We start from the raw sequence: 23,775 nt of genomic DNA, 5'->3' as shown, positions 1-23,775 counted from the left end.
GTGAACTCAAATCTAATCTAAAGAAGAAGTTTCAATGTGTATTTGAGGGGATCGCTAAACAAGGAAACCCAACACTTCTCAATAAGATCTACACAGAGCTCTACATCACAGAGGGTGGAACAGGAGAGGTCAATAATGAACATGAGCTGAGACAGATTGAGACAACAACCAGGAAACAAGCAAGACCAGAGACTGCAGTCAAATGTAACGACATCTTCAAACCCTTAACTGGACAAGACAAACTTATCAGAACTGTGCTGACAAAGGGAGTCGCTGGCATTGGAAAAACAGTCTCTGTGCAGAAGTTCATTCTGGACTGGGCTGAAGGAAAAGCAAATCAGGATGTCCAATTTGTATTTTCATTCCCTTTTCGGGAGCTGAATTTGATGAACAGGGAAAAACACACTTTGATTGAACTTCTCAATCACTTCTCAAAGGAAACCACAGAATCAAAAATCTCCAACTACGACAAGTACAAAGTCCTGTTCATCTTTGATGGTCTGGATGAGTGCCGACTGCCCCTAGACTTCCAGAAGAACAAGATCTGTTGGGACGTCACAGAGTCAACCTCAGTGGATGTTCTGCTGACAAATCTCATCAAGGGAAATCTGCTTCCCTCTGCTCTCCTCTGGGTAACTACCCGACCTGCAGCAGCCAATAAGATCCCTTCAGGGTGTGTTGACCAGGTGACAGAGGTACGAGGGTTCAATGACCCACAGAAGGAGGAGTACTTCAGGAAGAGATTCAGTGATGAGGACCTGGCCAGCAGAATCATCTCACACATAAAGACATCAAGGAGCCTCCACATCATGTGCCACATTCCAGTCTTCTGTTGGATTTCTGCAACAGTCCTTGAACACATGTTGAGTACAGACAAGAGAGAAGAGATGCCCAAGACTCTGACTGAGATGTACTCACACCTTGTGGAGTTTCATACCAAACAGAAGAATGAAAAGTATCTTGGGAAAGAAGAGACAGGTCCACACTGGAATAAAGAGAGCATTCTGTCACTGGGAAAACTGGCTTTTCAACAGCTTGTTGAGGGCAATCTGATTTTCTATGAAGAAGACCTGAAAGAGGCTGGCATTGATGTCAATGAAGCCTCTGTGTACTCAGGATTGTGCACACAGCTCTTTAAAGAGGAATGTGTGCTGTACCAGGACAAGGTGTACTGCTTCGTGCATCTGAGCATTCAGGAGTTTCTGGCTGCTGTATATGTGTTCCTCTCATTCACAGCAATCAACGTCCAGGAACTTTTCTGTGAGGATCAGCCACAAGCGTAAAGTTACTGTCTACATGAGTGCTGTGGATAAAGCCTTACAAAGTGAGACGGGAAACCTGGACCTGTTCCTCCGCTTCCTTCTGGGCCTCTCACTGGAGTCCAATCAGAAGCACTTACGAGGTCTACTGACAAAGACAAGAAGCAGCTCACAGAGCCATGAAGAAACAGTCAAGTACATCAAGGAGAAGATCAGGGAGAATCCCTCTCCAGAGAGGTGCATCAATCTGTTCCACTGTCTGAATGAACTGAATGACCATTCTCTAGTGGAGGAGATCCAAAGCTACCTGAGATCAGGAAGTCTCTCAGAAGAAGAACTGTCACCTGCACAGTGGTCAGCTCTGGTCTTTGTGTTGCTGACTTCAGAAAAGGAGCTGGATGTGTTTGACCTGAAGAAATACTCCAGATCAGAGGAAGTTCTTCTGAGGCTGCTGCCAGTGGTCAAAGCCTCCAGAGCTGCTCTGTGAGTACATCAAATGACATATAAGAACTAATCATCAGGAATAAATATGAAGTTTAGAGAAATATATGTATTATAATATGTATATAATATATAATATTACATTGAAAAACTTACAGAATCAATGCAATGATGTTCATATTAGTATAACAATATGACCATACAATTCTAGCAGACGGAAGATGAATCTATATGTTGTTTAAGAGAATAAACCAAATGCATCTGCCATTGTTCTTCTACACTACTGGTTAAATTAACAGTGTGTTTGTGAAATCATGTTGATCTCTTTGTCAGGCTGTCAGGCTGTCTAGTCACAGAGGAAGGCTGTGCTTCTCTGGCCTCAGCTCTGAAGTCAAACCCCTCACACCTGAGAGAGCTGGTTCTGAGTAACAATGACCTGAAGGATTCAGGAGTGAAGCTGCTCTCTGCTGGACTGGGGAATCCCCACTGTAAACTGGAGACTCTGAGGTCAGTATTCCTGTAGTTGGTCAACAAGTGATAACTGTTCACCAGATCCACATGTGTATACCAGACACACATAGTCCACACCATATGTGTTTGGACAGTGAAGCTTACAGTTTTAAATTTGGTGCTATGCTCCAGCATTTTGGATTTGAGATAGAATGTTTCATATTAGGCAACAGTACGGAATGTCACCTTTTATTTAAAGGTATTCATACATATCTGTTTTACTGTTTAGATATGAAAGCACTTTACGTATCTAGTTCTCCCATTTGAAAAAGTCGTAATAATTTGGACATATTCACTTATATTGTATTAAAGTAGTCATAAGTTTAGTATTTGGTCCCATATTCCTTACCTGCAGTGATTACATCAAGCTTGTGATTCTACAAACTTGTTGAATGCATTTGCAGTTTGTTTTAGTTGTGTTTTGGATTATGATTCCCCCAATAGAAACTGAATGGTGAATAATGTTGTCAAGGGGTGCTGAAGGTGGGTGTGGTGCAGGAATCAAGCGCAGGACGCAGAAGCTCAGTCCAAAAGACTTTAGTGAAATAATCACGTAGTAAATGAGCACAATAAGCCCGGAGGCGAAATAATGGCGCACACAGGCGTCAAACAAACGGCGCACTAACATGTGCGAAAACCTCTCCAAAACACTGGAGGGAAGTACGTAGCTCAAACACCAAAACAGAAGAGCAATCACACAAACACAGACACACACAACGAGAACTAAATAGGACACTAACGAGGACTAACTAGACACAGGTGTACAACATCAAGACAAAACCAAACGAACATGAAACATAGATCGGTGGCAGCTAGTACTCCGGGGACGACGACCGCCGAAGCCTGCCTGAACCAGGAGGAGGAGCAGCCTCGGCCGAAACCGTGACAGTACCCCCCCCTTGACGCGCGGCTCCAGCCGTGCGCCGACCCCGGCCTCGGGGACGACCAGGAGGACGCGGAGCAGGGCGCGCGGGATGGTCCTGGTGTAACTCCGACAGGAGAGATGGGTCTAGGATGTCCCTCCGCGGCACCCAGCACCCCTCCTCCGGGCCGTACCCCTCCCACTCCACGAGATACTGGAGACCCCCCATCCGGCGTCTTGAGTCCAAGATGGACCGAACGGTGTATGCCGGAGCCCCCTCGATGTCCAGTGGGGGCGGAGGAGTCTCTCCTATCTCACCTTCCTGGAGTGGACCAGCTACCACCGGCCTGAGAAGAGACACATGGAACGAGGGGTTAATATTCTTATATTCAACAGGTAGATGTAACCTATAACACACCTCGTTCAATCTTCTCAGGACTTCAAAAGGCCCCACAAACCGCCGACCCAGCTTCCGGCAGGGCAGGCGGAGGGGTAGGTTTCTGGTAGAGAGCCAGACTCGATCTCCGGGTGCGTACACCGGCCCCTCACTGGGGTGGAGATCGGCGCTCGCCTTGTGACGACGGATGGCCCGCTGCAGGTGGACGTGGGCAGCGTTCCACGTCTCCTCCGAGCGCCTCATCCAATCATCCACCGCAGGGGCCTCGATCTGGCTCTGCTGCCAAGGTGCCAGAACCGGCTGGTAACCTAACACACATTGGAAGGGGGTTAGGTTGGTAGAGGAGTGGCGGAGAGAGTTCTGGGCCATCTCGGCCCAGGGAATGTACCGAGCCCACTCCTCAGGCCGGTCCTGGCAATACGACCTCAGAAACCTACCCACATCCTGGTTGACACGTTCTACCTGCCCGTTTCTCTCCGGGTGGTACCCTGAGGTAAGGCTAACCGAGACCCCCAAACGCTCCATGAACGCTCTCCATACTCGGGAGGTAAACTGGGGGCCTCGATCAGACACTATATCCTCGGGTACCCCGTAATGCCGGAAGACGTGGGTAAATAGGGCCTCTGCGGTTTGTAGGGCAGTAGGCAGACCCGACATAGGGAGAAGACGACAGGCCTTAGAGAACCGGTCCACAACGACCAGGATGGTGGTATTCCCCTGAGAGAGGGGAAGGTCTGTCACAAAATCCACCGAGAGGTGGGACCATGGTCGTTGTGGAACTGGCAGGGGTTGTAACTTACCCCTGGGAAGGTGTCTGGGCGCCTTACACTGGGCGCACACCGAGCAGGAGGAGACATAAACCCTCACATCCCTGGCTAACGTGGGCCACCAGTATTTAGTGCTAAGACAATGCACTGTCCGGCCAATACCCGGATGTCCAGAGGAGGGTGACGTGTGAGCCCAGTAAATGAGTCGATCCCGAATCTCGAGCGGAACGTACTTCCGACCCTCAGGACACTGTGGAGGGCTGGGGTCGGTACGCAACGCTCACTCGATTTCGGCATTGACCTCCCACACCACCGGTGCCACAAGACAAGACTCCGGTAGTATGGGAGTAGGCTCAACGGACCTCTCCTCCGTGTCATACCGCCGGGACAGCGCATCTGCCTTACCATTCTGGGACCCAGGGATGTACGTGATTTTAAATACGAACCTGGTGAGAAACATACTCCATCGAGCCTGGCGAGGGTTCAGTCTCCTCGCTGCCCGGATGTACTCCAGGTTCCGATGGTCAGTCAAAGTGAGGAAAGGGTGTTGAGCCCCCTCAAGCCAATGCCTCCACACCTTAAGGGCCTGAACTACAGCTAACAGCTCCCTGTCCCCGACGTCATAATTACGCTCCGCCGGGCTGAGCTTTTTTGAGTAAATAGCACAGGGGCGGAGTTTAGGTGGCGTGCCGGACCGTTGAGAGAGAACGGCCCCTATACCAGCCTCAGACGCGTCCACCTCAACCTGAAAGGGTAATGCGGGATCCGGATGCGCCAGCACCGGAGCCGACGTAAACAGTTCCTTCAGTCTCCTAAAGGCCCTGTCCGCATCAGCTGACCACTGCAGGCGCACCGGACCCTTTCAGAAGGGACGTGATGGGAGCTGCCACCTGTCCAAAACCCCGGATAAACCTCCGGTAGTAATTCGCAAAGCCCAAGAACTGCTGCACCTCTTTGACAGTGGTTGGGGTTTGCCAATTACGCACAGCGGACACACGATCCACCTCCATTCTCACCCCTGACGCGGACAACCGATAACCCAAAAAGGAGACCGACTCCTGGAAAAACAGACATTTCTCTGCCTTGACATATAGGTTGGGCTCCAACAGCCTCCTCAATACAAGACGCACCAGGGTTATATGCTCGGCTCGGATAGACGAGTACACCAGAATGTCATCAATGTACACGACCACCCATTGCCCCTGCATATCCCGGAAAATACCATCTACGAAGGATTGGAAGACTGATGGAGCATTCATCAACCCATATGGCATGACGAGATACTCGAAATGACCTGACGTGGTACTAAACGCTGTTTTCCATTCGTCGCCCTCCCTAATGCGCACCAAGTTATAAGCGCTCCTGAGATCCAGTTTTGTGAAAAACCGCGCTCCATGCAATGACTCCGTCATGGTCGCAATCAGAGGGAGTGGATAACTGTATTTCACAGTAATCTGATTGAGACCACGGTAATCAATGCACGGGCGCAACCCTCCATCTTTTTTCTTCACAAAAAAGAAGCTCGAGGAGGCGGGAGAAGTGGAGGGCCGAATGTATCCCTGTCTCAAAGATTCGGCTATGTAAGTCTCCATAGCTTTTCTCTCCTCTTGAGACAAAGGATACACGTGGCTCCGTGGGAGCGCTGCTCCTGCCTGGAGATCAATCGCACAATCCCCCTGTCTATGAGGAGGCAACTGCGTCGCCCTAGTTTTACTAAACACGAGAGCTAAATCCCCATATTCAGGCGGAATGTGCAGTGCGGGCACTTGGTTTGGACTTTCCACCGAAGTCGCCCCCACGGAAACACCCAGACATCGCCCCTCGCACTGAGCAGACCACCCATCGAGAGCCCTCTGTTGCCACGAAATAGCAGGGTTATGGGTGCTTAACCAGGGAATTCCCAGCACCACTGGGTACGCAGGAGAGTCGATCAGATACAGCTGTATAGTCTCTTCATGACCCCCCTGCGCACACATCCTAAGTGGTGCTGTGATCTCCCTAATCAACCCCGACCCCAACGGGCGGCTATCTAAGGCATGAACGGGAAAAGGTTTGTCAACAGGTAGGAGAGGGATCCCTAAATCTAAACAAAACTTCCGATCAACAAAATTCCCAGCTGCGCCTGAATCTACTAGCGCCTTATGCTGGGAATGAGGTGCAACCTGTGGAAAACAAACAGGTATACAAAAGTGCGCAACAGAGAGCTCTGGGTAAGTGGGGCGTCTACTCACCTGGGAGGGCTCCCCAGTGCGTGGCCTGTTGTCTTCCCCCCCGGAGAACCCTCCCCAGCACCTGGCCGCAGTGTGCCCTCCACGACCGCACTTGGTGCAGGAGACAGGCCCCCTCGGGCTCCTCCTCCTCCTTTCTCTAGCGCCGGCACCCCCGAGCTCCATAGGGCTCGGCTCGGAGGTGCCGGAGGGCGGAATGGACGGACCCCCCTCGGGACGTCCACGGGTGACCAGCAGGGTGTCCAGACGGATGGACATATCGACCAACTGGTCGAAGGTGAGATTGGTATCCCTGCAGGCCAACTCACGTTGAACGTCCTCCCGTAGGCTACATCGAAAATGGTCGATGAGGGCCCGTTCATTCCACCCTGCGTCCGCCGCTAGAGTCCGGAACTCCAGCGCAAACGCCTGTGCGCTCCTCCTCCCCTGTCTCAGGTGGACTAGACGCTCCCCCGCCGCTTTGCCCTCAGGTGGATGGTCGAACACGGCCTTGAAGCGACGGGAGAACTCGGCGTAGGAGATGGTGGTGGCGTCCATCTTCCTCCACTCGGCGTTGGCCCATTCCAACGCCTGGCCCGTGAGACAGGAGATGAGGGCGGAAACGCTCTCGTGTCCCGAGGGCACCGGGTGTACAGTGGCCAGGTAGAGCTCCACCTGCAGGAGGAACCCCTGACACCCGGCAGCTGTTCCGTCATACGCCCTCGGGAGCGAGAGCCGAATCCCCCTGGGTTCCGGACCTGGGACTGGTGGACCAGCCGATGGGGTTGGCAGGGTAGGTGGAGGTGTGGGTACCCCTCTGGCCTCCCATCGGTGCAGGGTGTTGATGACGTCCTGTAGAGCGGTCCCCAGTTGTCGTATCTGGTCATCCTTGCCGCGGACATGCTCCTCGAGCGACTCAGGCGTGACTGTTGATCCTGCTGATTCCATTCAATTGGTGTGTGATTCTGTCAAGGGGTGCTGAAGGTGGGTGTGGTGCAGGAATCAAGTGCAGGACGCAGAAGCTCAGTCCAAAAGACTTTAGTGAAATAATCACGTAGTAAATGAGCACAATAAGCCCAGAGGCTAAATAACGGCGCACACAGGCGTCAAACAAACGGCGCACTAACATGTGCGAAAACCTCTCCAAAACACTGGAGGGAAGTACGTAGCTCAAACACCAAAACAGAAGAGCAATCACACACAAACAAAGACACACACAACGAGAACTAAATAGGACACTAACGAGGACTAACTAGACACAGGTGTACAACATCAAGACAAAAGCAAACGAACATGAAACATAGATCGGTGGCAGCTAGTACTCCGGGGACGACGACCGCCGAAGCCTGCCCGAACCAGGAGGAGGAGCAGCCTCGGCCGAAACCGTGACAAATGTACTGTCATTTTGGAGTTACTTCACTTTAATTGTCAGTAAGAATAGAATATGTTTCTGAACACTTCTACATTCATGTGGATGCTACTATGATTATGAATAATCATGAATTAATCGTGAATGATGATGAATGAGAAAGTTACAGAGGAACAAGGATCATACCCCCTCTGTTATTGGTAATGGTGAGAGGTTAGCATGTTTTGTTTAAGCCTCTGTAACTTTCTCACTCATTATTATTCATGATTCATTCATGATTTTTCTTAATCATGGCATCATCCGGATTCATTTAGTAGTGTTTAGAAACATGTTATCTACTCACTTAGACAGAAATTACTCCAGTCATCATCCACCATTCAGTTACTATCGGGCAAAACATAACCCAAAACACAACCAAAACAAACTGCAAATGCAACCAACGAGTTTACAACCAAATACTAAACTTTTGACTACTTTAATACACTGTAAGTGAATTGATCAAAATACTTATGACTTTTTCAAATAGGGGGACTAGATACATAAAGTGCTTTTATTTTTCTGAACAGTGAAACAGATATGTATTAAAATACCCTCAAATAAAAGGTGACATTATATACTGTCACCTCATATGAAACATTTGATCTCAAATGCAAAATGCTGGAGTATAGAGCCATATTTAAAATGTTATCTTCACTGTCAAACTAGATATGGTGTGGACTGTATACTCAATACAATCTAAATCTGATACCTCACTGTCTGTCTTTTGACTGATACTGCTTTTTAAACTGGTCTGGTCAGTCTACTCAAATATTTGTACTATACATGTTTCTCTCTACAAGCAATATTATGATAATTTCTAATAATGATACATTAATTTATGAATAGATATGACAGGTTTCAGGACACTGATGTATCTTAATATGTAGAAAAAATAAACTGCCACTATTTTCACCACCAAAGAATAGCAGTGTGGTTTTAATATGATTTGACTCTTTGCAGGCTGTCAGGCTGTCTAGTCACAGAGGAAGGCTGTGCTTCTCTGGTCTCAAATCTGAAGTCAAACCCCTCACACCTGAGAGAGCTGGATCTGAGTAACAATGTCCTGAAGGATTCAGGAGTGAAGCTGCTCTCTGCTGGACTGGGGAATCCCCACTGTAAACTGGAGACTCTGAGGTCAGTATTCCTGTAGTTGGTCAACAAGTGATAACTGTTCACCAGATCCACATGTGTTTACCAGGCACACATAGTCCACACCATATGTGTTTGGACAGTGAAGCTTACAGTTTTAAATTTGGTTTTTAGATACAATGTTTCATATTATGCAACAGAACAGAATGTCACCTTTTATTTAAAGATGTTCATACATATACAGTTAGGGAAAAAAGTATTTCATCCCCTGCTGATTTTGTACATTTGCCCACTGACAAAGAAGTGATCAGTCTATAATTTTAATGGTAGGTTTATTTGAACAGTGAGAGACAGAATAACAACAAAAAAAATCCAGAAAAACGCATGTCAAAAATGTTATAAATGATTTGCATTTTAATGAGGGAAATAAGTATTTCACCCTCTCAATCAGAAAGATTTCTGGCTCCCAGGTGTCTTTTATACAGGTAACGAGCTGAGATTAGGAGCACACTCTTAAAGGGAGTGCTCCTAATCTCAGTTTGTTACCTGTATAAAAGACACCTGTCCACAGAAGCAATCAATCAATCAGATTCCAAACTCTCCACCATGGCCAAGACCAAAGAGCTCTCCAAGGATGTCAGGGACAAGATTGTAGACCTACACAAGGCTGGAATGGGCTACAAGACCATCACCAAGCAGCTTGGTGAGAAGGTGACAACATTTGGTGCGATTATTCGCAAATGGAAGAAACACAAAATAACTGTCATTCTCCCTTGGCCTGGGGCTCCATGCAAGATCTCACCTCGTGGAGTTGCAATGATCATGAAAACGGTGAGGAATCAGCCCAGAACTACACGGGAGGATCTTGTCAATGATCTCAAGGCAGCTGGGACCATAGTCACCAAGAAAACAATTGGTAACACACTACGCCGTGAAGGACTGAAATCCTGCTGCGCCCGCAAAGTCCCCCTGCTCAAGAAAGCACATATACAGGCCTGTCTGAAGTTTGTCAATGAACATCTGAATGATTCAGAGGAGAACTGTGTGAAAGTGTTGTGGTCAGATGAGACCAAAATCGAGCTCTTTGGCATCAACTCAACTCGCCGTGTTTGGAGGAGGAGGAATGCTGCCTATGACCCCAAGAACACCATCCCCACCGTCAAACATGGAGGTGGAAACATTATGCTTTGGGGGTGTTTTTCTGCTAAGGGGACAGGACAACTTCACCGCATCAAAGGGACGATGGACGGGGCCATGTACCATCAAATCTTGAGTGAGAACCTCCTTCCCTCAGCCAGGGCATTGAAAATGGGTCGTGGATGGGTATTCCAGCATGACAATGACCCAAAAGACACGGCCAAGGAAACAAAGGAGTGGCTCAAGAAGAAGCGCATTAAGGTCCTGGAGTGGCCTAGCCAGTCTCCAGACCTTAATCCTATAGAAAATCTGTGGAGGGAGCTGAAGGTTTGAGTTGCCAAACGTCATCCTCGAAACCTTAATGACTTGGAGAAGATCTGCAAAGAGGAGTGGAACAAAATCCCTCATGACATGTGTGCAAACCTGGTGGCCAACTACAAGAAACGTCTGACCTCTGTGATTGCCAACAAGGGTTTTGCCACCAAGTACTAAGTCATGTTTTGCAGAGGGGTCAAATACTTATTTCCCTCATTAAAATGCAAATCAATTTATAACATTTATGAGATGCTTTTTTCAGGATTGTTTTGTTGTTATTCTGTCTCTCACTGTTCAAATAAACCTACCATTAAAATTATAGACTGATCATGTCTTTGTCAGTGGGCAAACATACAAAATCAGCAGGGGATCAAATACTTTTTTCCCTCACTGTACATTTTACCGTTTAGAAATGAAAGTACTTTATTATGTAGTTCTCCCATTTGAAAAAGTCATAATTATTTAGACAAATTAATTTAGTCAAAAGTTTTGTGTTTGGTCCAAAATTCTTTCCACTATTTTCACCACCAAAGAATAGCAGTGTGGTTTTAATATGATTTGACTCTTTGCAGGCTGTCAGGCTGTCTAGTCACAGAGGAAGGCTGTGCTTCTCTGGTCTCAGCTCTGAAGTCAAACCCCTCACACCTGAGAGAGCTGGATCTGAGTAACAATGACCTGAAGGATTCAGGAGTGAAGCTGCTCTCTGCTGGACTGGGGAATCCCCACTGTAAACTGGAGACTCTGAGGTCAGTATTCCTGTAGTTGGTCTGATTTGAGATCAAATGATTCATATTAGGTGACAGAATATAATGTCACCTTTTATTTGAGGATATTTTCATACATATCTGTGTTACTGTTTAGAAATGAAAGCACTTTATGTATCTAGTTCTCCCATTTGAAAAAGTCTTAATAATTTTGACATATTCACTTATATTGTATTAAAGTAGTCTTAAGTTTAGTATTTGGTCCCATATTCCTTACCTGCAGTGATTACATCAAGCTTGTGATTCTACAAACTTGTTGAATGCATTTGCAGTTTGTCTTTGTTGTGTTTTGGATGATGTTTTTCCCAATAGAAACTGAATGGTGAATAATGTCCTGTCATTTTGGAGTCACTTCACTTGTATTGTCAGTAAGAATAGAAGATGTTTCTGAACACTTCTACATTCATGTGGATGCTACCATGATTATGAATAATCATGAATGAATCGTGAATGATGATGAATGAGAAAGTTACAGAGGAACAAGGATCATACCCCCTCTGTTATTGGTAATGGTGAGAGGTTAGCATGTTTTGTTGTAGCCTCTGTAACTTTCTCACTCATTATTATTCATGATTCATTCATGATTTTTCTTAATCATGGCATCACCAGGATTCAGTTAGTATTGTTTAGAAACATGTTATCTACTCACTTAGACAGAAAATTACTCCAGACATCATCCACCATTCAGTTACTATTGGACAAAACATAACCCAAAACACAACCAAAACAAACTGCAAATGCAACCAACGAGTTTACAACCAAATACTCAACTTTTGACTACTTTAATACACTATAAGTGAATTGGTCAGAATACTTATGACTTCTTCAAATAGGGGGACTAGATACATAAAGTGCTTTCATTTATAAACGGTGAAACAGATATGTATTAAAATACCCTCAAATAAAAGGTGACATTATATACTGTCACCTCATATGAAACATTTGATCTGAAATCCAAAATGTTGGAGTATAGAGCCACATTTAAAATGTTATCTTCACTGTCAAAATAGATATAGTGTGGACTGTATACTCAATACAATCTAAATCTGATACCTCACTGTCTGTCTTTTGACTGATACTGCTTTTTAAACTGCTCTGGTCAGTCTACTCAAATATTTGTAATATGCATTTTTCTATCTACAAGCAATACATTGATAATTTGTAATTTCTAATAATGATACATTAATTTATGAATAGATATGGCAGTTTTCAGGCCACTGATGTATCTGAATATGTTGAAAAAATATACTGCCACTATTTTCACCGCCAAAAAATAGCAGTGTGATTTTAATATGATTTGACTCTTTGCAGGCTGTCAGGCTGTCTAGTCACAGAGGAAGGCTGTACTTCTCTGGTCTCAGCTCTGAAGTCAAACCCCTCACACCTGAGAGAGCTGGACCTGAGCTACAATCACCCAGGAGACTCAGGAGTCAGACTGCTCTCTGCTGGACTGGAGGATCCACACTGCAGACTGGAGAAACTCAAGTATGTAGAGGGTTTATGTCAATGTTCATATCAGACATGTTGGAGTTATCAGGCTAGTTAAGACAAACATTCTGACCACCACTTGGACTAAGTTAGATAAAGACTGTGTGTGTGTGTGTGTCCAGTGCATGGGTCCTGTGTGTGTGTATGTGTGTCCAGTGTGTGTGTGTCCAGTGTTTGTGTGTGTGTTTTTGTGTGTGTGTCCAGTGTGTGTGTGTGTGTGTGTGTGTCCAGTGTGTGTGTGTCCAGTGTGTGTGTGTCCAGTGTGTGGGGGTCCAGTGTGTGTGTGTATGTGTCCAATATGTACATACTGGACAAACACACACACTGGACCCACACACACACACACACACACACACACACACACACACACTGGACACAAACACACACACACACTGGACACACACAGACACAAACCCTGGACACACACACACAAACTGGACACACACACACACTGGACACACACACACACACACACACACTGGACACACACACACAAAACACACACACAAACACTGGACACACACGCACACACTGGACACACACACACTGGACACACACACACACACACTGGACACACACACACACAAAAAGGAAACACACACTCGACCCACACACACTGGAAACACACACACTGGACATACACTGGACACACACTGGACACACACTAGACACACACACGGACAAACATTCTTACCACCGCTTGTACAAAGTTATATGCTGAATGTGTGTGTGAGTGTGAGTGTGTGTGTGTGTGTGTGTGTGTGTGTCTGTGTGTGTGTGTGTGTGTGTGTGTGTGTGTGTGTGTGTGTGTGTGTGTGTGTGTGTGTGTGTGTGTGTGTGTGTGTGTGGAGTTCAGGTGTATCCCTCAATGACTGTCTGTTCTTCTGCTTACCGCTACAGTGTGGAACATGGTGGAGAGAACACAATGAAACCTGGACTTAGAAAATGTGAGTGTTGACTGCAGTGAAGAATATGACTAAGAATAAGTCTTAATTCAAGTGAAGTCAAAGTCAAAGACCACCATCATTACTTACTTGGTCATATTAAATATCAGCTGTAGTTCTACAGAAGCACAAATCAGGGACACCAAAGTTTACAAAGAGTTGCTTTGACAATGTGTGTGTCTGTGTGTGACGTGTTCGTGTTACGTTAGAAATGTGTGTGTGTGTGTGTGTGTATCCAGTGTGTGTGTATGTGTGTGTTCAGGATGTGTGTGTGTGTGTTCAGGATGTGTGTGTGTGTGTGTGTGTGTGTGTGTGTGTGTGTGTGTGTGTGTGTGTTCAGGATGTGTGTGTGTTTGTGTGTTTGTTCAGGTTGTGTGTGTGTTCAGTGTGTGTGTGTGTGTGTGTGTGTGTGTGTGTGTGTGTGTGTGTGTGTGTGTGTGTGTGTGTGTTCAGGATGTGTGTGTGTGTGTGTGTTCAGGATGTGTGTGTGTGTCCAGTGTGTGTGTGTGTGTATGTGTGTGTGTTCAGGATGTGTGTGTGTGTGTGTGTGTGTGTGTGTGTTCAGTTTGTCTGTGTATGTGTGTATGTAATTAATGGGAATAAGTGTGTTTTATATTACCATACAGTATAACATATGATCATTGAACAAGTCTCAAGTTACCTTAACTCCTCCTTTTGATACCTAGAAACATCTACATTAAATGAATTAGTGAAAAGTGAGTTAACATTCTAATGTGAATGATGATGATTTCAAATATTGTGTCTGGTTTCATCCATCAGATGTCTGTGATCTCACACTGGACCTAAACACAGTAAACAAATTCCTCTCTCTGTCTGAGGAGAACAGAAAGGTGACATGGAGGAGAGAGGAGCAGCCGTATCCTGATCACCCAGAGAGATTTGAGGGCTGGAAACAGGTGCTGTGTAGAGAGGGTCTGACTGGGCGCTGTTACTGGGAGGTAGAGTGGAGTGGGAGAAGGGCTGGTATAGGAGTGACATATAAAGGAATCAGCAGGAGAGGATGGGGTAATGACTGTAGGATTGGATACAATGACAAGTCCTGGAGTCTGATCTGCTTCTACAACAGATACTCTGCCTTTCACAATAATAACTCCACTACCATAGACGTCCCCTCCTCCAGCTCCCACAGAGTAGGAGTGTATCTGGACTGGCCAGCCGGCACTCTGTCCTTCTACAGAGTCTCCTCTGACACACTGACCCACCTGAACACATTCCACTCCACATTCACTGAGCCCCTCTATCCAGGGTTTAGGGTTTATGTTGTTGACTCCTCAGTGTCCCTGTAAATAATAACCATGGTAACAATCACTCCTCAGTGTCTCTGTGTCAAACACAACACACACACAAACACACACACACACACACACACACACACTGGGAACACACACACACACACACACACACACTAGACACAAACACACACACTAGACACACTGAACACACACACTGGACACACACACACTGGACACACACAAACACACACTGGACACACACACACACAGGACACACACACACACACTGAACACACACACACACACACACACACACACTGGACACACACACTGGACACACACACTGGACACACACACACACACACAAACTGAACACACACACACACACACACACACAAACTGAACACACACACACACACACACACACACACACACACACACACACACACACACACACCATCATTTTACATTACATTTTAGTCATTTAGCAGACGCTCTTATCCAGAGCGACTTACAGTTAGTGAATACATATTTTTTTTATACTGGCCCCCCGTGGGAATCGAACCCACAACCCTGGCGTTGCAAACGCCATGCTCTATCAACTGAGCTACATCCCTGCCGGCCATTCCCTCCCCTACCCTGGACGACGCTGGGCCAATTGTGCGCCGCCCATGAGTCTCCCGGTCGCGGCCGGCTGCGACAGAGCCTGGATTCGAACCAGGATCTCTAGTGGCACAGTTAGCACTGCGATGCAGTGCCTTAGACCACTGCGCCACTCAGGAGTAGACCACTGCGACCACTTAGACCACTGCGCCACTGCGCCATCACACCGTGAGTGTTGCTTTACCACTCTCCATCACACCGTGAGTGTTGCTTTACCACCCTCCATCACACCATGAGTGTTGCTTTACCACTCTCCATCACACCGTGAGTGTTGCTTTACCACTCTCCATCACACCGTGAGTGTTGCTTTACCAGCAGCTTCTGCCTTTGTTTGTTCACTGTTCTGAGCAGGATAGTCTTCTTTACTTTCTGTTTCAGCTCAGCCGTCTCCCCACCCTGATAATAAAGTGTTTTATTGGTATCTTCCACTAGATGGCAGTAAACACCTGCTGTAACTAGACTACGACTATGTGTTCGGTTTCATACAGGCAGTTTCCCAGAGGAGGAGTGCTGATCTAGGATCAGGTCCCCCCTGTCCATTTAATCTGTTTCATTATGATCTAAAAGGCAAAACTGATCCCAGATCAGTACTCCTACTCTTTATGAATACTGTCACAGGTGACTCCTCAAGATGAGGCTCATGATTTATAAGTTATATTCTTTAAGAATCAATTAGTATCATTAAATGAACTGCTTTGCCATGAACAGATCTGTGACGTCTTAACTTAAAGGTACTATATAGACTTTATGGTCATTTAAATGGGGTTGAACATTCATCCCATTAGATTGTGTAAAGGATTTTATGAGTTCTGAAAAATACTGACTTGGAAGCATCTCTCTGACCTCACCCTGCTGAAACACACCCAAGTAAAGACCACATAGCTACAGTTATATGCTTTTCTGTTTTTACCCACTTTTACAGCCAATGTGTGCACTGGCATCCATATGAATCAGTGGAAAATACAGACTAGTTAGCCATCTCCCAATAGATGGACTCCACGCAGAACTTTCAGCAATGCAGCATCTTCAGTAAGTGAGTATTCCAGACACTCTCTTCTTATGAACCAGTTGCTATTAAATGAAGGTTTTTGGACAGAAAACCTGCGGCTACGGTAGGATTCTAGGCTAATCTGGGCTGGCACATCTGTTCCAAGATAGTCAGGAACAGTCGGAGGTGGAGGGGGCTGTGGAGCCATTATCCTGGCGGTGCTTGTGGAAGGATGGGTAGGCTCTGCACACGGAGCTAACTGGAGCAGCATCATCACTAGTCAGGCCTAGGCAGTTTTACTTACTGCCTAAAATACATATCTCCTAAGACTTTGGTGGTTCCCTACGGCTGACCAATAGTAAGTGATTGTGTCTCAGAATCTTCCTGTATTGCTGATTATATTGACTTTTATATCAACCCTCTATCCCAGAAACACCCCAGGTATGTTAAGGATAGTTATGAATGCAGGGTTTATTACTATTGTATTACTCTTTATATTAACTTAGCTACTGACTTGTTCTATTGTTGTTGTCAAGAGGTTAACCTGCTAGTCAGCATTTCATTGTACTGTTAACTCCATGTATATGACAAATAAACCAACTTGAACTTAGAAGGGAAGGGGGAGGGCAGCCAGAAAGGGAGGAGAAAAGATGGCCAGCTAAATTACAGTATGTGTCCTCAAATGTTATGTCATCTAAACATTTACATTTACATTTTAGTCATTTAGCAGACGCTCTTATCCAGAGCGACTTACAGGAGCAATTAGGGTTAAGTGCCTTGCTCAAGGGCACATTAACGTCATTTAGCAGATGCTCTTAAATTGGTGCGTTCACCCTATAGCCAGTGGGGGGGGGGGGGGGTTAGAAGGATTACTTTATCCTATCCCAGGTATTCCTTAAAGAGGTGGGGTTTCAAATGTCTCCGGAAGGTGGTGAGTGACTCCGCTGTCCTGGCGTCGTGAGGGAGCTTGTTCCACCATTGGGGTGCCAGAGCAGCAAACAGTTTTGCCTGGGCTGAGCGGGAACTATGCTTCCGCAGAGGAAGGGGAGCCAGCAGGCCAGAGGTGGATGAACGCAATGCCCTCGTTTGGGTGTAGGGACTGATCAGAGCCTGAAGGTACATCTCACATTAGCTGGAAGAACTGACAAATGAAATGAATCATAGAGGTCTTATAACTTATTCCATTCTACAGGTCCATTGTTTTGTCTCATGTCTCTTTATATTCATATACCCTGGGGACCATGTAGCTGTATTGAAATGACCTTGTTTTATAACCTTCTTTGTTGCTCAGTGGTACTTCAACTGGCCTGACCATGCCCAATTCTTTCACACGGTAATGCTCCAGCATCCACTCAGAGCTTATGCATCTAATGCATTCCTCAAATACTGCAGAGTTGTTAAGCAAGTCCCATCTTCATCCACATTTATTTGCTTATTTGTAAGATGAAACCTGAGGGGATCACTGTAGTGTGTCATAAATGCATCATAAATGGTTCTGAGGTCCTCAACAATGCTATTCTGTACCGTAGCTGGGATGCTGATTCCTGATTTTCAAAATAAACAGACAGATATTGTTTTTGAGACCTTCAATTAGCTGCTCAGTGTTGATCTCTGGGGCTTGAACATATTCAGCCTCTGGCAGACTCTCTACATCGCTCATGTCGTCTTCAATAGGATCAGTCCCAGTCTCAAATTCATCATGAGGGCAATTCTCATCTAAGTTGGGGCTTAAAAGCTCTGTGGTTTTGGTAGATGTGTGACCGATAGGCGCTGAAACATCTATTTGTTTTCCCACACCCATTAAGTCCACAGGTAATTAGACAATGTGGTTCATGCTGGTGATAGAGGCCAATATGTGTGAGTCGTCTGGACACAGAGAAAGAATGCTCGTTGCAAAGTGGACAATTGAAGAGAGTTGGCATTCTTCAGAAAGATTGTGAACCTTGGAATGATGGGATGGAATCATGGAGATCATTGGTACTCAGCCACTTGCAGACATCATCAAGGGACCAGTCTTCCACAGCCACACTCAAATTCAAGTTGACACATAGCGCAAAAGTGAAATGTATTAGTGTTGAGGCTAAAACAAAACCTATCCCACTCTTTCCAGACAACCACCTTTCCTGCTCATTTGTATTTATGGTTGTTCCATAAAGAAGCAGAGCTTGTCAGGAAAGGTGAAGATCTCTGTCTCTTATTTATCTGACGACATATTTCTTAGTATGGGACATTATGGGATTCTGCAGTCCCACATTTAAGTGTTGACTCAGATAATATGATGCTCCAAATGGGGCATTAAGTTATTCTTCCATGTCAACCCAAATTGGCCTATTAGAGTTCTCAATAAAGAGAGCCTATCTGGGCAGTTATAAAGGCTTCTTGCTATAATTACATGTTAGGGAGCTTTAATCCTCCCTTCTAAGTCTTTACCTGTAATCTAGCTTGGTTCATCCTCGCCCTTTTAATAGTCCAAATGAATCATTTTGTCTATGGTGTTAAAGGTGTAGGCAGGTATGGACAGTGGGAACATGCTGATGATGTAATTCAGTTTAGGAGCTTTAACCATCTTCATAACATGTGGCCTACCCCACAATGAGATTTGTAGCTTGTCCCAGTTCTTCAACTGGAGTTGAATTTTGTTCAAACACTGTATTGATTGATTGATTGACTGCAAATATATTCATTCACCATTCAGTTAGTATTGGAAAAGACTAAAGGAATTACACAGAACACACTATAATCACACTTCAAATACATCCAAATACTTTATAGAGGCTAACCTGTTAGTAGATCCATAGCGAGCTTTAAACATTGTCTTGCTTTGGTCTGAAATACAGAGGACAGAACAATCCGCCCCAATACGCCAACCTGAAAGACATCAATTAGACACAAACACAACATAAACAACATGAGTATTCAATATCAAATGCATCTAACTAATCTGATCTGTTTTATGTATTCTTCTTTTTGTCAAGTCGAACATAATCTACATTGGGTCATCTGTGTGTGTGTGTGTGTGTGTGTGTGTGTGTGTGTGTGTGTGTGTGTGTGTGTTACCTGTTCGTGGTGGTTGATACATTTCTCTATCAGAGCTCACAGCTCCCAAACTCTCCACCACTTAACTGGACAGGGGCAGGATAAACCAGGTACTAAAGGGAGGAGGATGGAAGGAGATGGTGAGAAAGTATATCATGGGTTTAAATGACTACAATTTCTCAATATTGAGTCTAGCTAGCTAAAGTTAGCTAACGTTACAGTAACTTTAACTAGCTAGCTACTGTAGCTAACGTTAGCTAAAACGTACCAACATTTATACAACAATTACCAGCTAACATTACAGGCTATGTAGCTTGGCTAGCTAATGAAAAACCAAGAGTACATTACATGATGTATTGTTTTTTAGTTATTTGATAGTAGTTTGATGAATTATTATCTTAGCTAAGCGAATAGCTAAGGTATCACTCACCTTTCACGTCAATCCGATGCAAGTCATCTCTTATTGGTCGCGTCTCTCCAACCATCCGCGCGCTTCCCGCTTCCAGTTGTCTTATGACCAACGGTCTCAATTTGAATTCTACGCTCGAGCGCCCTTTACTCACGAGGGCGCTGCTGGTTCCAACCGGTTTGTTGACATAACATAAAATGTATTACCTTCCATAACTCCAACTGGTGGACAATGTTGGGAGTGCTGTGTGTTCTCACGGCACAAGTGGCACAGAAATATTTATCGGAGCCACAATCCCCACCGCGCCATAGCTCAGCCTCCTCCAAAACTCTACACACACTGCAGATGGCGTTGGGTGGAGGACATTCCAGCTCCACTGCAGACGGCGTTGGGTGGAGGACATTCCAGCTCCACTGCAGGCATGTGGAGTAGCTCCCTCAACCCCTTCCAGGCCTCAACATCCGCTGCCTGCAACATCGTATTGTTTTGAACAGAACCATTACCAGGCAACATTGGGATTAGTTTCTGAGTGACAGGGAGGAGAACCATTACCAGGCAACATTGGAATTAGTTTCTGAGTGACAGTGAGGAGAACCATTACCAGGCAACATTGGAATTAGTTTCTGAGTGACAGGGAGGAGAACCATTACCAGGCAACATTGGAATTAGTTTCTGAGTGACAGGGAGGAGAACCATTAACAGGCAACATTGGAATTAGTTTCTGAGTGACAGTGAGGAGAACCATTACCAGGCAACATTGGAATTAGTTTCTGAGTGACAGGGAGGAGAACCATTACCAGGCAACATTGGAATTAGTTTCTGAGTGACAGTGAGGAGAACCATTACCAGGCAACATTGGAATTAGTTTCTGAGTGACAGTGAGGAGAACCATTACCTGGCAACATTGGAATTAGTTTCTGAGTGACAGTGAGGAGGTCAATCAGATTTGTGAACATGGTCCCTAGCTGTGTGTTGCCGCTTTCCATGTCTGTTGTCTGTAACTTGTGAGGTGTGGAAACACTTTGTTGCTTTTATGAATTTTGTCTTGCTGCTTTTTGTTCTATGTTGCTCTGTCTGTATGCTACGTCTTGCTTGTCCTAAGTTGCTATGTCTGTATGCTATGTCTTGTTCTATGTTGTTATTGTCTATATTGTAATTGTTTTTAATAACCTGCCCAGGGACTGCGGTTGAAAATTAGCCGGCTGGCTAAAACCGGCACTTTTACTGAAACGTTGATTAATGTGCACTGTCCCTGTAAAAATAAACTCAAACTCAAACTCAAACCATTTCCAGGCAACATTGGAATTAGTTTCTGAGTGACAGTGAGGAGAACCATCACCAGGCAACATTGGAATTAGTTTCTAATTGACAGTGAGGAGAACCATTACCAGGCAACATTGGAATTAGTTTCTGAGTGACAGTGAGGAGAACCATCACCAGGCAACATTGGAATTAGTTTCTAATTGACAGTGAGGAGAACCATTACCAGGCAACATTGGAATTAGTTTCTGAGTGACAGTGAGAACAAAGCAGGGTTCCCCCAACTCGCGGGGCGAATTTGGCCCGTGGGTGGTTCTATCCCCCCCCCCCCCCCCCCCCCCCCCCCCACACCATTTGTATTTATTTAATTCAATGAATTTTATTTAAGAAATCAGTTCAAGTATCCCCATGCATAATAGAGGTACCTGATCATAATCAAGGTTTGAGTAATTATATTTTAGTCAAACATTATATCTGTTCGGGCTTCTTGCAGTCAACACATCATCCTCATCATACCTCAACACATCATCCTCATCATACCTCAACACATCATCCTCATCATAGCTCAACACATCATCCTCATCATACCTCAACACATCATCCTCATCATACCTCAACACATCATCCTCATCATAGCTCAACACATCATCCTCATCATACCTCAACACATCATCCTCATCATAGCTCAACACATCATCCTCATCATAGCTCAACACATCATCCTCATCATACCTCAACACATCATCCTCATCATACCTCAACACATCATCCTCATCATAGCTCAACACATCATCCTCATCATACCTCAACACATCATCCTCATCATAGCTCAACACATCATCCTCATCATACCTCAACACATCATCCTCATCATACCTCAACACATCATCCTCATCATAGCTCAGCACATCATCCTCATCATAGCTCAACACATCATCCTCATCATACCTCAACACATCATCCTCATCATACCTCAACACATCATCCTCATCATAGCTCAGCACATCATCCTCATCATAGCGCAACACATCATCCTCATCATACCTCAACACATCATCCTCATCATACCTCAACACATCATCCTCATCATACATCAACACATCATCCTCATCATAGCTCAATGACATCATCCTCAACATACCTCAACACATCATCCTCATCATACCTCAACACATCATCCTCAACATTAACATAATTGACATTATCATCATTGAATGTATTGACTTGTATAGATGCAGTAATCAGTATATCAGTTAATGTATTATATGTTAACATATCAATATATCCTAACTCACTGTTTCTGTTTCTCACTGTTCGGACTTGGGTTCCAGGGAAATAGCTGTCTGTTTGTTGACTAAAACTGTTTTTCTGTGGAGTCATGGAAGGCGTGATTTCTTCCCGTTGTCCATTGTCTGAGTATGTCTTTTTACAAAAATAATCATCATAATATTGTTTTTAACATAGTCATTAAAAGTTATAACTATAATAAAACAGGCCATATCCATAAAGAGCTGGTTCTTCAATCCAGTCCTTTTCAGACCAATCGTTCTCCTCGGTCAAAGGTGAAGCCATTCTGTCAACTTGAACTATGTGTCTGTGGAGCCGCGCTGGACTTTGAAATAGTGTCGGTGCCCTATTATATACTGAACGCCTCGGGGGGGGTTGGAGGCGTGTCTAGGTATGACAATCCCTCTGTTCTTGGGTTGGTTTGAGTTTCGTCTATGTCAAAGCCTGCTGTACAGAAAGAGAGGAGAACGTCGTTTTCACAATCATTCAAGCAGTCATTCAACGGAGGAGTCCATAATGCCTGGGTTGAACGCTGTACACGCTTCTACATGGAGTGTCAGCTGTAAACACAAGATTAGGTTTTTAAAACATAGTACACCTTTGGTTTATTGGTTATTATATAAAGATTATTACCCATTTAAATGTTGACTCACGTCTAAAATATCTTGATGGCGAGTGACTGAGTAAAGATACAGCTTCTGTCTGTTGTTCCTCAAACTCGTTATCCTCTATAACAATCACTTGTCTTTGTGGTGTTGCTTCTTGATCCACATCAATTACTTTGGGTACCTCCTGCATAAATGTAGGGTAACCTGTAGAATTTACATTATATTACAATATACATGTTTTACTTTAAAATATATATGTATGTCATTCAGTCTTAAAATGTCTGCAAAAAACAAATATTAAAACACTGTTAAATATTTGAAAAAAATATTGTTATACATTGAGAGATATAGAATAGTATACTAACGTTCTAGATACAGTCCACACACACAAGTCGCTAGGTTATTATTTTTCTATAACTGTGATGTAACTGAACATCCACTAGGTGGAACCAGTGGTCCACTCTTCATTAGAGCCTTGCCTTGGCATGCAATTTCATGGTTCTGAGACACATAAACATTTACGTCATTTAGCAGACGCTCTTATAATAATAATATGCCATTTAGCAGACGCTTTTATCCAAAGCGACTTACAGTCGTGCGTGCATACATTTTTGTGTATGGGTGGTCCCGGGGATCGAACCCACTACCTTGGCGTTACATTCGCCGTGCTCTACCAGCTGAGC

At 44.9% G+C, this 23,775-nt stretch overlaps 1 protein-coding gene and 1 pseudogene across 2 annotated transcripts in view; one reads left to right on the top strand and one right to left on the bottom strand.

Moving 5' to 3' along the window:
• LOC311121542 (NACHT, LRR and PYD domains-containing protein 3-like) overlaps positions 1-23,775 on the bottom strand; it is a 220,119-nt gene that overhangs the window by 155,735 nt on the left and 40,609 nt on the right. The window lies entirely within an intron of this gene.
• Positions 3-14,900, top strand: LOC311121547 (NLR family CARD domain-containing protein 3-like; annotated as a pseudogene). The gene is made up of 7 exons: positions 3-1,737; positions 2,086-2,207; positions 8,812-8,985; positions 10,965-11,138; positions 12,468-12,641; positions 13,545-13,591; positions 14,369-14,900. The product of its transcript is annotated as an NLR family CARD domain-containing protein 3-like (transcript).

The sequence above is a fragment of the Coregonus lavaretus genome, assembly GCF_964263955.1.
Source record: "Coregonus lavaretus genome assembly, contig: HAP1_SCAFFOLD_483, whole genome shotgun sequence".
Classification (NCBI taxonomy): Eukaryota; Metazoa; Chordata; class Actinopteri; order Salmoniformes; family Salmonidae; genus Coregonus; species Coregonus lavaretus.
Note: the sequence above shows the minus strand (reverse complement) of the source record. Positions and strands in the feature narration are given on the sequence as shown.